The 13966-nt window shown below is 51.1% G+C and overlaps 1 long non-coding RNA gene across 1 annotated transcript in view; it reads right to left on the bottom strand.

Annotated features, from left to right (window-relative positions):
- LOC122423918 overlaps positions 1 to 13144 on the bottom strand; it is a 54675-nt gene extending 41531 nt beyond the window's left edge. The window contains exon 1 of the long non-coding RNA XR_006264241.1: positions 12773 to 13144. This is a non-coding gene — a long non-coding RNA (uncharacterized LOC122423918). The remainder of the gene's footprint in view (positions 1 to 12772) is intronic.
- Positions 13145 to 13966: the final 822 nt, after the last annotated feature.

The raw sequence follows: 13966 nt of genomic DNA, 5'->3' as shown, positions 1-13966 counted from the left end.
CCAGTGCAGGGCTCCGTGAGAAAGACACTTGGGTCAGGAACAGTGACAGCTGCCACTGCCCGCTGGCCTGGGTGGCCCTGAGCGCCTCTCACCCTGCACCCAGACGACCACCCACACATCATTATGTCCCCCAGGGTGTCACGTGGTGCAGCCGCCAAGCCTGTCCTTTTGAGCCTCTTAGGAGACACAGGACTTTGGCTCCAGGGGCCTGTCTTGGAAAGGATTTGCTTAGAGCCTGACCAGGACAAGGTGAGGACAAGGTGGGGGTACCCTGCGGGGGCAGGAGACAATGGTGTGGTCAGAGGAGGTGTCATGACAAGTGACACTGACCCCCACTATCAATCGCTAAGCTCCCCTCCCTCCTGCTTCTGCATCGGTCTTGGTTTGGCCCATATCCATCGCCCTGGCAGCCACCGCCTCAGTCCAGGCCTGATCATGGGCATGGCAGGGACACGACTCCACGGAGCCACGTGGCCTAATTCTCACACTCATGAAGAACCTCTGATCAGCACATTAGGCATCTCTTCCAATGAGGCCATTTTTCCAGTTGCTATTGGTAACTCAGGTTTGGCGTTTTTATAGCGGGGACCTTTCCTGGAGAAGGCAATGGCAACCCACTCCAGTACTCTTGCCTGGAAAATCCCATGGCTGGAGGAGCCTGGTGGGCTGCAGTCCATGGGGTCGCAAGGAGTCAGACACGACTGAGCGACTTCACTTCACTTTACAGTACGAGCTGCTTTCAGTGAGACTCTGAGAGATGCTGGTGGGAGCTCCCCTGGTCACTGGACCACCGCGTGGCCTCCTACTCACTCTCCTGACCTCCTCTCCCCTCCCCAATCCATTCTCCACCCAGAGCCCCCAAGTGCCCTTTCCAAGCCAGATCAGGCTACATAGTTCCGCTTAAAACTGTCCAGTTTTAAAAACTGGACAAAAACTCCACCTATTTTATTTATAATTTTGTAATATATTTAGAATAAAATATTTCACAAATCATTTTTATAAAATAAGAAGCCCAGTCCAGCCATCTGTGTCCCCAGGGATGGCCCAGCCTCCCACTCCCCACCCCTGTCCTCCATCTTTTCCTTCTCCCTCCAAACTGGTCCCTCAGCCTGGACCATTCTGCCCTCCTTGCCCCTCTTTCCCTGGCTCAGTCCTCTTCATCCTCAGGAAAACCACCCGGATGATGCCCCCAGCTGAGATCAGAGCCCATAAACTGCCCCCATTACAGGTGTAGTAGGGGTGGGGGGAATGTGACCACCTAATTCACAACCAAGTGTCCCAGAGATTGTAAGATGTCAAGAATATGTTTGTGGAGTTTCCTGCTGGATCCCAGGGCCTGGCACATAAAAGGTGGCATGATGTGGATATGGCCACATGGCCAGTGACTCACTCAAGGCCACATAGAAGTGCAGAGCAGAAAGAGGACTTGAATTCATCTCCCACCTTCCCACCCTTCCACGGTACAAGTGGAAGTCCTCCCTGCTCAGCATCCTCCTGGCCTAGGCTGAGTGTCACCAGCCTCTAACCACCCATCATCCATTCCAACATCTCATCATCACCCTCCGAGCCCCCTTTCTAGTTTGTTGATTAGCTGAACATGACTCCTTTCCTTCATTGTTATGCTCAGAGGAGCCTCACTCATTATCTCTGTCTCCCTTCTGTCTGGGAAAAGCTGGGAGCAGGTAGGGAGGGAGCTCGGGCTGGGAGGAGGAGCCGGCCAGTGGGTTCCTGAGTGCCTTTTGATAACAGCGGGAGCAGCCTGCACCTGGACAGAAAGCTGAATGATGGATGGAATGTCCAAGTACAAGGAAAGGATGCAGATGAGGGGTGAGGGAGTGAAGAAGGACCAGAGATGGGGAAGGATGAATAGGGAAAATTGGGAATCAGGGCTCAGAACTCTTCTTTCAGTCACGAACCTGGAGAATATGACTGTGCTGGGCTCCAGCTTTGGGGCTGGACAAGGCCACATCTGCCTCTTCCTCTGCTGAGTGCTTACTATGTATGCAGCAGATGCTTGTATATAATATATGCTGCTGCTGCTAAGTCACTTCAGTCATGTCCGACTCTTTGTGATCCCATGGACTGTAGCCCACCAGGCTCCTCTGTCCATGGGATTATTCAAGCAAGAATACTGAAGTGGGTAGCCTATCCCTTCTCCAGCGGATATCCCAGATCCAGGAATTGAACTGGATCTCCTGCATTGCAGGCGGATTCTTTACCAACTGAGCTATCAGGGAAGCCCAAATGTAATACACGCCATCTCTTAATCCACACCATGACCCCCCCCGCAAGGGTGACATGGGTGAAAAACACTGAGGTTCAGAGAGGTTAGGTAATTTGTCCAAACCACACAGCCAATAAAAATGAACATATGAAATGAAAATTAAAAGCATACTCATCTCTTCCACAAATGATTTTTGGATGATTACTTGCGCCCTATGCAGCTACGCACTTTAGAAGCATCACCTTGTTGAGTCATCATAGTAACCGTGAGAGCTCTTCCCAAAGCGCTCAGTCTCCTTCTGACTCTGCCCCTAGAGTAAAGATGCCCCACCCCCAGTGCCCCAGCTGCCACTCTGCAGGACATTAGCCTGGGAAGATCTGAATCGGGTGAACCTGACATTCAGGCTTGTATAGGCAAGAAGAGGTCGATTTGTGAGAGGTATCCTCTTCCATCAGTGCAGCCAGAGAAGGGCCTGAGCAGCCCGCCTGGACCCCAAACTGCATCTCAACCAGCTGTTACCTGAACTACTTCCGTTTCTACTCTGCCTTTTCAGGGAAGTGATAGAAGCTGTGTCTGCATTTGGGGCTTTGTGGGAATCAGATTTGAGACTCCCAAGGGCCTAGGGCAGGCTGCCCCATGTTGGGGGAGAGGAGCAGTCACTGCAGTCCCTACAGGGCCTCCACCCCTCACCCTGATGACCCAAGACTCTCTGTCCAGGGGGCTTTTGCTCCTGGCTGTGGATGTTCAGCCCCGCACAGGGCAAGGCAGACATGTGGAGGGTCGCAGCTGTGCAGTTCCAACCAGGGCCAGATGTTGGGGCGGATAAGTACCTGCCAGCTCCCTCCTCGGAGCTGGGGTGACTCCAGCTCCATGCAGTGTCCCGGAGTCTCCATGGGGCTAAGCTGCCCACCACAGCTGTTCGCTTAGTGCTGGGCCCTACCAGAGTTCCCCTCCCCACCCTGTCTCATGTCTCCACCCCACTCCCCAAGTGGTACTTTCGGGAATTGGTTCACCCTAAAACACTGTGCTGACGTCCCTGGGCAGGGTCTCCTGGGCGAACTCCAAACCAAAACAGTGTTGGAGTCAGGCCCATCCCTGGTTTATCTGACCCCAGAGCCCACGCTGAGACCCACTACAGCTGTCTGTCCCATGGAGTAGATAAATGATGTGCATCCTGTATTCAGGGACACAAATGAAAAAGTAGCTAGTTGGGACTTCCCTGGTGGTCCAGTGGTTAAGAATTTGCCTGCCAATGCAGGGGACATGGGGTTCCATTCCTGATCAGGGAAGATTTCACATGTCACAGGAACAACTAAACCCAAAAGCCATGACTACTGCACCTGTGCTCTGGAGCCTGGGAGTCACAACTACTGAAGCCATGCTCCCCAGAGCCCACGCTCAGCAACAAGGGAGGCAACAGCAATGAACAGCCTGCTCTCTGCCACTAGACAAAGCCCACTTGCAGCAATGAAGACCCGGCGGCTATAAATAAATAATTTTTTTCCTTTACTACCACTGAAGTCCCATTTATTATTCTTTTTTTTTAATTAATTTATTTTTTATTGAAGGATAATTGCTTTACAGAATTTGTTGTTTTCTGTCAAACCTCAACATGAATCAGTCATAGGTATACATATATCCCCTCCCCTTTTGAAACTCCCTCCCATCTCCCTCCCCATCCCACGCTTCTCGGTTGATACGGAGCCCCTGTTTGAGTTTCCTGAACCATACAGCAAATTCCCGTTGGCTACCTATTTTATATATGGTAATGTAAATAAATTTTAAAAAAATAAGTTTCACAAAAAAAAATGTTTAAAGTAGCTGACCATCTGCCACTGGGAGGAGGATGCAGCAGGGAAGCAGCGGCCAAGGGACCAGCGTGGAAGCTGCTCTGATAATGGAGGCCCCTGAGAGCGTGAAAATAAAACTGTTAGTCGCTCAGTCAAATCTGACTCTTTGCAACCCTATGGACTGTATCCTGCCAGATTCCTCTGTCCCTGGGGTTCTCCAGGCAAGAATATGGAGAGGGCTGCCATGCCCTTCTTCAGGGGATCTTTCCGACCCAGGGATCAGACCCAGGTCTCCTGCATTGCAGGCAAACTCTTCACCATCTGAGCCACCAGGGAAGCCATGCAGGCCCTGAAACTTTCCAGCTTTTTCTATACTCACCGCGGTGCCAATTTGGATGTGCTCCCGTGAGAAGAGGCCCCTCTCACCACAACAGCTTCTCCAGGTCCCGGGCCACTTGTCACCCTCTCCTCTAAATCTCACATCTGCTAACTCTCGAGAAGTGAGCAGAGGGCAGTCGGTTAGGCAGAGCACTCCAGAGACAATTCTGAGATGGCTGTGAGACTTACAGGAGCCAGCGCCAGGTGAGAAATTGCTTTGCTCCAGCAATTCTGCAAAATTCAAAGCTTCTTGCTGGAGCAGAGGGTCAGTTATTGAAAGGTTTCTTGCACAATCATCACAAAATGCCCCCCTTGTCAGCATCGCCAGAGAGATGGTCATGGTTGGTCTACGCTGAGAGGGGAAGGCAGCCCTCAGAGAGATGGTCATGGATGGTCTACACCGGGAGGGCAGGTAGAGCCCTCAGAGAGATGGTCATGGATGGTCTACGCTGGGGGGGGCAGCCCTCAGAGAGATGGTCATGGATGGTCTACACTGGGAGGGGGCAGCCCTCAGAGAGATGGTCATGATGGTCTAGACTGAGGGGGACAGCCCTCAGAGAGATGGTCATGGATGGTCTAGACTGAGGGGGACAGCCCTCAGAGAGATGGTCATGGATGGTCTATGCTGGGGGGGGGCAGCCCTCAGAGAGATGGTCATGGATGGTCTACACTGGGAGGGGGCAGCCCTCAGAGAGATGGTCATGGACGGTCTACACTGGGGGGGCAGCCCTCAGAGAGATGGTCATGGATGGTCTAGACTGAGGGGGACAGCCCTCAGAGAGATGGTCATGGATGGTCTACACTGGGGGGGCAGCCCTCAGAGAGATGGTCATGAATGGTCTACACTGACAGGGGGAAGCCTTCAGAGAGATGGTCATGAATGGTCTACACTGACAGGGGGAAGCCCTCAGAGAGATGGTCATGGATGGTCTACACTGGGAGGGGGCAGCCCTCAGAGAGATGGTCATGGATGGTCTAGACTGAGGGGGACAGCCCTCAGAGAGATGGTCATGGATGGTCTACACTGGGGGGGCAGCCCTCAGAGAGATGGTCATGAATGGTCTACACTGACAGGGGGAAGCCTTCAGAGAGATGGTCATGAATGGTCTACACTGACAGGGGGAAGCCCTCAGAGAGATGGTCATGGATGGTCTACACTGGGAGGGGGCAGCCCTCAGAGAGATGGTCATGGATGGTCTAGACTGAGGGGGACAGCCCTCAGAGAGATGGTCATGGATGGTCTACACTGGGGGGGCAGCCCTCAGAGAGATGGTCATGAATGGTCTACACTGACAGGGGGAAGCCTTCAGAGAGATGGTCATGATGGTCTACACTGGGGTGGGGGCAGCCCTCAGAGAGATGGTCATGGATGGTCTACACTGGGAGGGGCAGCCCTCAGAGAGATGGTCATGGATGGTCTATGCTGGCGGGGGGGCAGCCCTCAGAGAGATGGTCATGGATGGTCTACACTGGGAGGGCAGCCCTCAGAGAGATGGTCATGGATGGTCTACACTGAGGGGGGCAGCCCTCAGAGAGATGGTCATGAATGGTCTACACTGGGAGGGGGCAGCTCTCAGAGAGATGGTCATGGATGGTCTACACTGGGGGGGCAGCCCTCAGAGAGATGGTCATGGACGGTCTACACTGGGGGGTTGAGGGGGGGGAGCAGCCCGTCTCTGCTTTGGGAAAGATCATTCAAGAAGGTGAATGATCCAGAGGAAGTAAGGGGCAATTCTGCTGCCAGACATGGCTTCAGTGGGCCTTTATTTCCATGCAAAGGAAACTGCCTTCATTTCTTGGGTTTCTAGAAAGGAAAGCTCTTAGGACCCAGCAGAGGGCCGAAGTCCATTTAAGTTAATCATTCATTCATTAATAACAGCGTATCCTAGGGTAGTAAAAATCACTGGTATTTGTTGCGTGTTTATTTTGTGGCTGCATCAAATGGTTTACAGGAATTATCCTGTTTAATTCTCACAGCTCTCTCTCATAGGTCACTAGTCCCATTTTACAGATGATGAAACAGAGGCTCAACCAAGGCCTCTTGAGCTCTCCCAAGGCCACCTGACCAGTAAGCAGTGGAGCCGGATGTGGAAACAGACGATATGAATTCTAATCCCATGCTCCCTTCTCATTAACCATGTGATGTCAGACACGTCTTTCAAACCACTTAACTCAGGCCTCTGTTTTCTCCTCTGGAAAATGGATGCACTGACAGTTGAAGTTTGAGAAAACAGCAAAGAGCTTTGAGCTTTGAAATGCCAGCCCTTTGAGAGACATCTCCACACGACTTGGTATCTATTCTTCATTTCAAATATCCCACAACTGTTGGCTTTTTTTTCCCTCTTGAGGTCTTAAAAATCTTTCCTAGCAAGCAAGACATCAGAACTCTCTTTGGGGAGACAGAGGGGTGTCTCACCTACAGGGGGAACCAGAGCCATCTTTATGTTAGATCACACTCTGAATCCAGATCTGTTGACTTAAAAGTTCGTCCCCTTGTCCCTCTGGTGCCATCAGGCACACAGCCCCACAGTGGGAGAAGTCGAGATGCTATGGGCAGCTCAGGTCCTGTCCGCTCCCTCAAGTAAATGTAAAGAGGGTTGCCAGGGTCTCCAGGCGATCACGCCTGTTTACAGAGACCAGAGGCTTGGCAAGCGGGCCTGGAGGCCTCCCTGTTGGGCAACATGCCCACCAGCCCATGTTTACCCCCTGCTTCCATCGGGAAAAGGCCCTTGACTCTGCATTTGGAATGGCTGACAGGTATTCCCAGTCTGTTCAAAGGCTGCCAGATGCCAGCCCACAGATGCCACATTCATGTGCTTACAACATGCCCCAAGAATCCTTGGAGCAAGGGATCAAGAACCAGTCTCAGAAAGAAGTCGATCATGGTAAAACTGACAGCCCTTAACTTTGTCCAGCACTTTACAGTTGCAAAGCATGCCTGAGACAACAGGTGGTGTCGGTTTTGAGCCTCACTGGAAGTCTAGGAGGCTGGGGTGAAGAATTGTTGCTCCAAGTCCAGCCACGTCAAGGGGCCTACAGTGGAAGTTAAGTCATGCTAGTGCATACTCACCAGGGAGCGCCTGGAGGGCAGGCGACAGCTCTGGGGGCCACCAGCTCAATGCAGGGAGGACTCACTCCACCTCTGCATCGGAGAAAGGCAGCCTGCGGGCGGGCAGGCAGCCAGGAGAAGAGGTATCACTGAGTGAGTCGGAGTGAGGCCAAGAGGCAGCGGGGGCCAGCCCTGCCTACTTGGCAGAGACGCCCCGTTGGAGACACTGTGGCAAGGGCTCCTGGCGCCAGCTGGCCTGGGTTCGAATCCTGCCTCACCCTGCTTCACGTGTATAATCTAGGCACGTTGCTCAACATCTGTGGGCCTCTTTTTTCTCATCCCAATTTTAAAGATATCCCTCGCTAACAGATAGAAAACGCAATGAAGCAGGTCAAGAATGGACAGAGGGAAATTATGAGAGAGTAAGACTCTGGACTGCAGAGTTTATATGGGGGTGGGGATGGGGTATGGGGAACAAGGTAAAATGGGGCCTGAGTGACAGGTAGAGCTGCTTGGGGTGCTTTCTGGGATGGGCATTGTGTCACTCAGGTAAGCGGCAGGATGGGGTGCGGTGAGCAGAGGGAAAAAGGAATTTAGAAAAACAGGAACCAGTTTAACTTTGCCCCAGCACAATTTGCCCTAGGTTCAGACTGAGCCATCCGGAAACGGGCAGACATGGTAAGCGTAGAATGTTCTAGAAGAGCATCTCTAGGATCCTGCAGATAAGCTACCATGAGCTGTTAAAGGAAACCTCGGGTGGCTCTGGAAGGATGATTTGCTCAACTTGGAATACTTGCAGCTTTGAAAATTAAAAACAGCAAGGTTTGGCTCCCTCCTGCAGCAGCCAGCATTTTCCCAGCTGCTACTGCCCCCTGCTGGTGAAATTGGGGTATGGTCGTCTCTGTGCAACTCGGGCCCCAGCTCAGGGCTCCCCTTTGCATTCCCTGCGCACAGAAGGTGAGTCAGTCACATTTCCTCTGCCCTTTACTGGGGTGGCCACGGCCAAGTACTGCATCAGCGAAGGCATAAACAACCAGGCCCACGTGAACAGTGAAGAACTCAACAGCAAAGGTCATTACCATGAGAAGGCAGTGTACCAGAAGGCACCTCCGACACAGTGCTTTATACGAATAATTGCAAAACCGACGCCACCGCTGCATTATAGATCATCCTTGGGGGCTTCACTGCCATCCCAATGGCTGTTAATGAGAGTGGTGTTCACTGAATCTTAGGACTTGTCAGGCCCCCAGTCTAGATCCTTTACTTGTTACGTGTAACAGCTGATCCTTGTGGCACCCAGAGATGCAGGAATGAGGAAACAGAGCTTAAAAGGCAAAGCAGGGTTCAAACTTACACAGTCTGAGTCCTGATCCTTGCAGATTTCAATTTTAAAGTCAATATTCCCTACACATTGAGTTCATACATCAGTGGTCCTCATCCATGGATAATTTTGGCCCCAGGGAACATCTGGCAATATCTGGAGACATTTGGGCTTTCGTAATGAGGGAGATGATTCTGGCTCCTAGTGGGTAGAGGCCAGAGATGCTGCCAAACAGTCTACAATGCACGGGATGGCCCCCACAACCCAGAAGTAGCCTAGCCAAAACGTCAACAGTGTGGAGATGAAGAAATTCTAATCTAAATATGTTAAGATTCCTACCAATCCACTGGCCCTCTCTTTTGCATTGTCCTCTGCCATTAAGGCATTAGGGAGAATCTGCTTTAATGTACAAAAGGTATTGTTCCTGAGGATTCATGCTGGATAACTCTCAAGAGGCCTTTCCCCACTAATTTCTCCTAAAGCCTCTTATGTTCCCAGCAGGATTGTTTTGCATCCAACAACCCTGCTAATACACTCTACAAGCACTGGGCTCTAAGGAGTGGCCCAGGCAGAGCAGAAACCCCCTGGAACCACTGCAGTGGGCACGGTCATCCGGGGCACCGTGCGTGGAATACTGCGGCTGATGCTGGCACTCAGCCGCAGCTCAGACGAATGCTGCTTGTCAGGGCTGTCGGAAAGCATTCAACCCCAGGATGATTGAACGTTCCCTGGGAACAACTTGTCAGTAGCTGCCTCTCCACCTCCTTCTCACCCAAAGTCCTCACTTCCTAATCAGCCCAAATGGCCCAGTCCTTGGTTTTGGGAAGCAGTGCTGTTAACCCCTCCTTCTCCATGGAGCCCACAGAACTGGGGGTTCTGGTGCATCTGGAGGTTCTTTGTATCTGGAGCTAGCTGAATGTAGGGGGAAGGAGGGGTGTGGAAGACCAGGCATCAGGCTGCCCCTGTCCAATGGCCATGGAACCCCTTCCAACAATAAGCCCATTACCTCCAAAGGAATTGGTGCTTGTTGAATGAATGAATGACCAGAAAGGTAAACCCTATGAGATTCATTCATTCATTCAGAAATACTTCCCAAGTATCTCACCATGCTGGGCACGACCCGAGATGCTGGGAGGACAAAAAGATCATGTCCCTGTTCTCATGAAGCTTATCTTCTAGTCAACGGAGACAGATACAAGGCAAATAAATAAATATGGACAACAATACCAGGTAGTGTTGAATGCTAATAAGAAAGCACAGTAAGACAAGGAGTTGAGTCTGATAGATTGGGGGTAATTCTTTAAACCAGGCACTTGGGAAGGCCTCTCCAAGGAGATGGTATTTGCACAAAGAGCTAAAGGTAGTGAGAAAGTCATTCAGCCATGGTGAGAACAGTAAGCGCAAAGGCCCTGAGGTAGAAAGGGTCTTGGGGAGTTTGAGAAGCAGTAAAGCAATTGGAGAAGATGGATAAAAGTGGGTCCTGGCATGACCTAGGAGCAGTGGTTCCCAAACATGAGCAGGCACCAGAATCACCAGAAAGGTTTATGAGAACACAGATTGTGATTCCCACCTCCAGAGTTCAGTTGGTCTGAGTGGGGCCGAGAAATGTGCATTTTTGACAAGTCACTGTGTGATGCTGATCCTGCTGATCCAGGGACCACAGAATACTTATTCTTAAAGCAACTAGTCTTTTCCTACTCAACACTGACCACAAGCAGTCACAGATAACCACTGTTGACTACCTGCTTCCCCATTGGGCTGGATGCTCCCTGAGAACAGCCACTATGGTGGTTTGGTCCCTGGTGCTTAGTGAGTATGGTTGTTTAGTCTCTCAGTGGTGTCCGACTCTTGGGACTTCACGGATTGTAGCCCACCAAGAACCTCTGTCCATCAGATTTCCCAGGCAAGAATACTGGAGCAGTTGCCATTTCCTTCTCCGGGCAATCTTCCCAACCCAGGGATTGTACCCACATTTCCTGTGTCTCCTGCCACTGGCAGACAGATTCTTCATCACTGAGCCACCAGGGAAGCCCATTTAGTAAGTAGTACCCAATAAAAATATTTGTTGAATGAATCCCTCAGAGAAGGTTCTATGCCAGGCCTTGCCTCAGTTTCTTTTGCCATTCTGCTGTACATCTGGCTTCAAGCAAAGGCCTAGACCAGACCTATCTCTTACCAGTCTCCTATTCACTCTTAAGCATAGCTTGTCACCTGCCATTCTCCAAATGTTCAGCTCATTCCCACAACTCCATGCCTTTGCACATGCTGTTCCATCTACCCAGGAAGTCCTTACCCCTATGTCCACCTTGTAAATTCCTACCCATTCTTCAAGGCTTTCCTTCCAGAATATCCTTCCCAACTCCACCTAACCAGGGTTAAGAGTGCTCCTTGGGGTCCTGTATCTACTCTTGTCATAAGATTTGTTCACACATCTGTCTTTCTCAACTAAATGTCACAAACGGGCAGCCCGCAGAGTGAGCCAGACAACAGAGGTGTTCAGCTGCAGCTGCTGCAGTATTTTAAACTGAAGTTCATTGCCAAAATCTGAGAGTCAGGGGGAATACACACACAAAAGAAATCCAGATTCCTGGCTCCTCTAGAAAATGCAGGGTTCCGTATGACTGGGCCTGTATTCCCCCATAGCCCAACATTTGCCAGAGTTGCCTGGGTCTCTGGCACCTTCATTTCGTGACCCAGCAACCAGCACAGGGCCTGGCCCAGAGCAGGCACTCAAGAAAAGCTTATTAATGCAAACGGAAAGAGTACACCAAGCAATGGAAAAATACATTGGTCCCAGGAGCAGGAGACCTGAGGTCGGTTCTGATTCTTCTTGCATGAGCCTGGGCTCTCTGTGGGCCTCAGTTTCCTTACCTGAGAAATGGAAGGAATGATCCCTTCCACTTCCCAGAGTCATTGCAGCCTATAAGAAAGAGGATGTGAAGTGTTTAGCACATGTCTGGAATATCTAATGCTCAATCAGCAGGAGCTATTAGTGCAAGGGACTCAATCAATATTTACTCTCTAGGATGGAAAGAACTGTGAGAGGATTAGAGGCAAGAGAGGTCCCAGTAGGGGCCAAGAGACTGATGGTCTACCTGCCTTCAGTTCCGCCCTTCACCAGCCTTGTGACCTTGGGCATTTGATTTCACCTCATTTGGGCCTCAGTCTCCCTGTTTATCAAACAGAGATGACACATGCCTCACAGGGGTTATTGTCAATATCAAACAGGAACATGAATAGTAAGTTAATGAACTCTTCAGAGCACTCAAACTGAGGCCAGCACCCAGTGTGGGCTTGGCAAAGGCCGGCTCTGTTATAGTTGCTCAGGGAGGGGTTAGACTAGAATATCTCAAGCGTCTTTATGGCTCCCAAACTCTCTGATCCCCTAAAACCCAGTGACAGTCATGTGCCTGTTGTTTCATCATCAATAGTGTATAGAAGGCCCTTGGGATGGTGGAGTGAGGTGGGAGAATTCACCATATGGGGTTTACCACCTCTGTGTGTGTGTGTGTTAGTTGCTCAGTCATGTCTGACTCTTTGCAACCCCATGGAGGCTCCTCTGTCCATGGCATTCTCCAGACAAGAATGCTGGAGTGGGTTGCCATTTCCTTCTCCAGGGAACCTTCCCGACCCAGGGATCGAACCCAGATCTCCTGCATTGCAGGCAGATTCTTTACCATGCTGAGCCACCAGGGAAGCCCCTCTGGGAAGATACAAAATGCTCTTACAACGGTATTGACCAAAATCACATCCAGGAGCAGGAAAGAAAGGGCCGGGGCAGATGTGGTGCTTAGGAGGACAACCCCATAAGGGAGGTGCAATTATTACCTCCCACCACTTCACAGATGAGGAAACTGAGGCTCCCAGAGGTATCACCCCCAGATGGATCTCAGCATCTGAGCCCCATGGAGCTGCCTCGGGAGGGTGACTCACTCAAGAGGTCCTTTAAGGGATTAACAGGACAGTCTGGAGGCCGAGGCAGGAAGACCAGGAGAGGCTTTGTGACTCACCGAGACCTGGGGTGTCTGAGACAGACTTGCATGATGTCTCCCAAGAAAACAAGTAGGTAAGGCGGAATGCAGGAGACAGGTCTTAACCATAATACCAGGAATGATTGGCAAGGAAATATGATTCCAGACAACTTGCATTGTTTCAGTCCTGACTCAAGGCTGGAACATTTGCAGCGGTTTGTAGAGTGTGTGTGTGTTCATTGCCCTGCGAAAGACTGGCAGCCACAGTAAGACACCCGGCAGGTGAGATGAAAGGCGTGTGTGTGTGCATGCTCAGTAATGTCCAACTCTTTGCAACCTCATGGACTGTATAGCCCACCAGTCTCCTCTGCCCATGGAATCTTCCAGGCAAGAATACTGGAGTAGGTTGCTATTTCCTATTCCAGGTGATCTTCTCTACCCAGGGATTGAACCTACGTCTCCTGTGTCTCCTGCACTGGCAGCCAGATTCTTTACCACAGTGCCACCTGGGAAGCCCTAAATAAAGGGCATATGATAGCAAATGCTGAAGGCTGCATCTTCCCTGAGGGGCTCTTCTTCCCTTTCAGCACCAGCAATCCCAGAGGAACCGGCAGGAGTGAGAAAAGGGGTGCAGGCATCTGGCCAACATGACGGTGATGATAAACCCAATCTGTTCAGTAAATCTCTTCTCATTCATCCATTCATCACTGCTGAGCACCTACTGTGTCCCAGGCACTTACAGTCTCAGGACAACCGAAGAAGGTGGATTCCACGAGCCCCTTTTAAAAGTAAGCAAATAGACTCAGGGGTGAGGCCACTTGCCCAGGTCAGGAAGACGACCGTGATTTCAGTCTGGGGTTCCTGACCGCAGAGCAAGAGGAGCCTCCCCGGAAAGTCAGCCACCTTGGTGGGGGATGAGAAATGTCCAGGATGCTCGCTTTCATTCCACGTGTGGTATATACGTTCTCCACTTCACAAGAGGGGCTGGGCTCAGAGGAAAATACAAATTCCTGAGTCCAACCGCTTCCCCCACTTCTCCTTTGTCCATGGACATCACTTTTAACACTTCCGTATTTAAAGCGCAGAACATCCCTGGGCTTTAAGGAGCCAAAGACTGGATTTCTTGATGCACTTTACAGCCACGCTCCCTGGAATCTGGGACTCGGAGGGGCGTCAAGAGCTGCCTCAGCCAGGTCAAGCTGGCTCAACGCTCGGCCTGGGCAAGCGCACCTC

The sequence above is a fragment of the Cervus canadensis genome, chromosome 21 (genome assembly GCF_019320065.1).
Source record: "Cervus canadensis isolate Bull #8, Minnesota chromosome 21, ASM1932006v1, whole genome shotgun sequence".
NCBI lineage: Eukaryota > Metazoa > Chordata > Mammalia > Artiodactyla > Cervidae > Cervus > Cervus canadensis.
The sequence above is the reverse complement of the archived record's forward strand: the minus strand, read 5'-3'. Positions and strand labels throughout refer to the sequence as shown.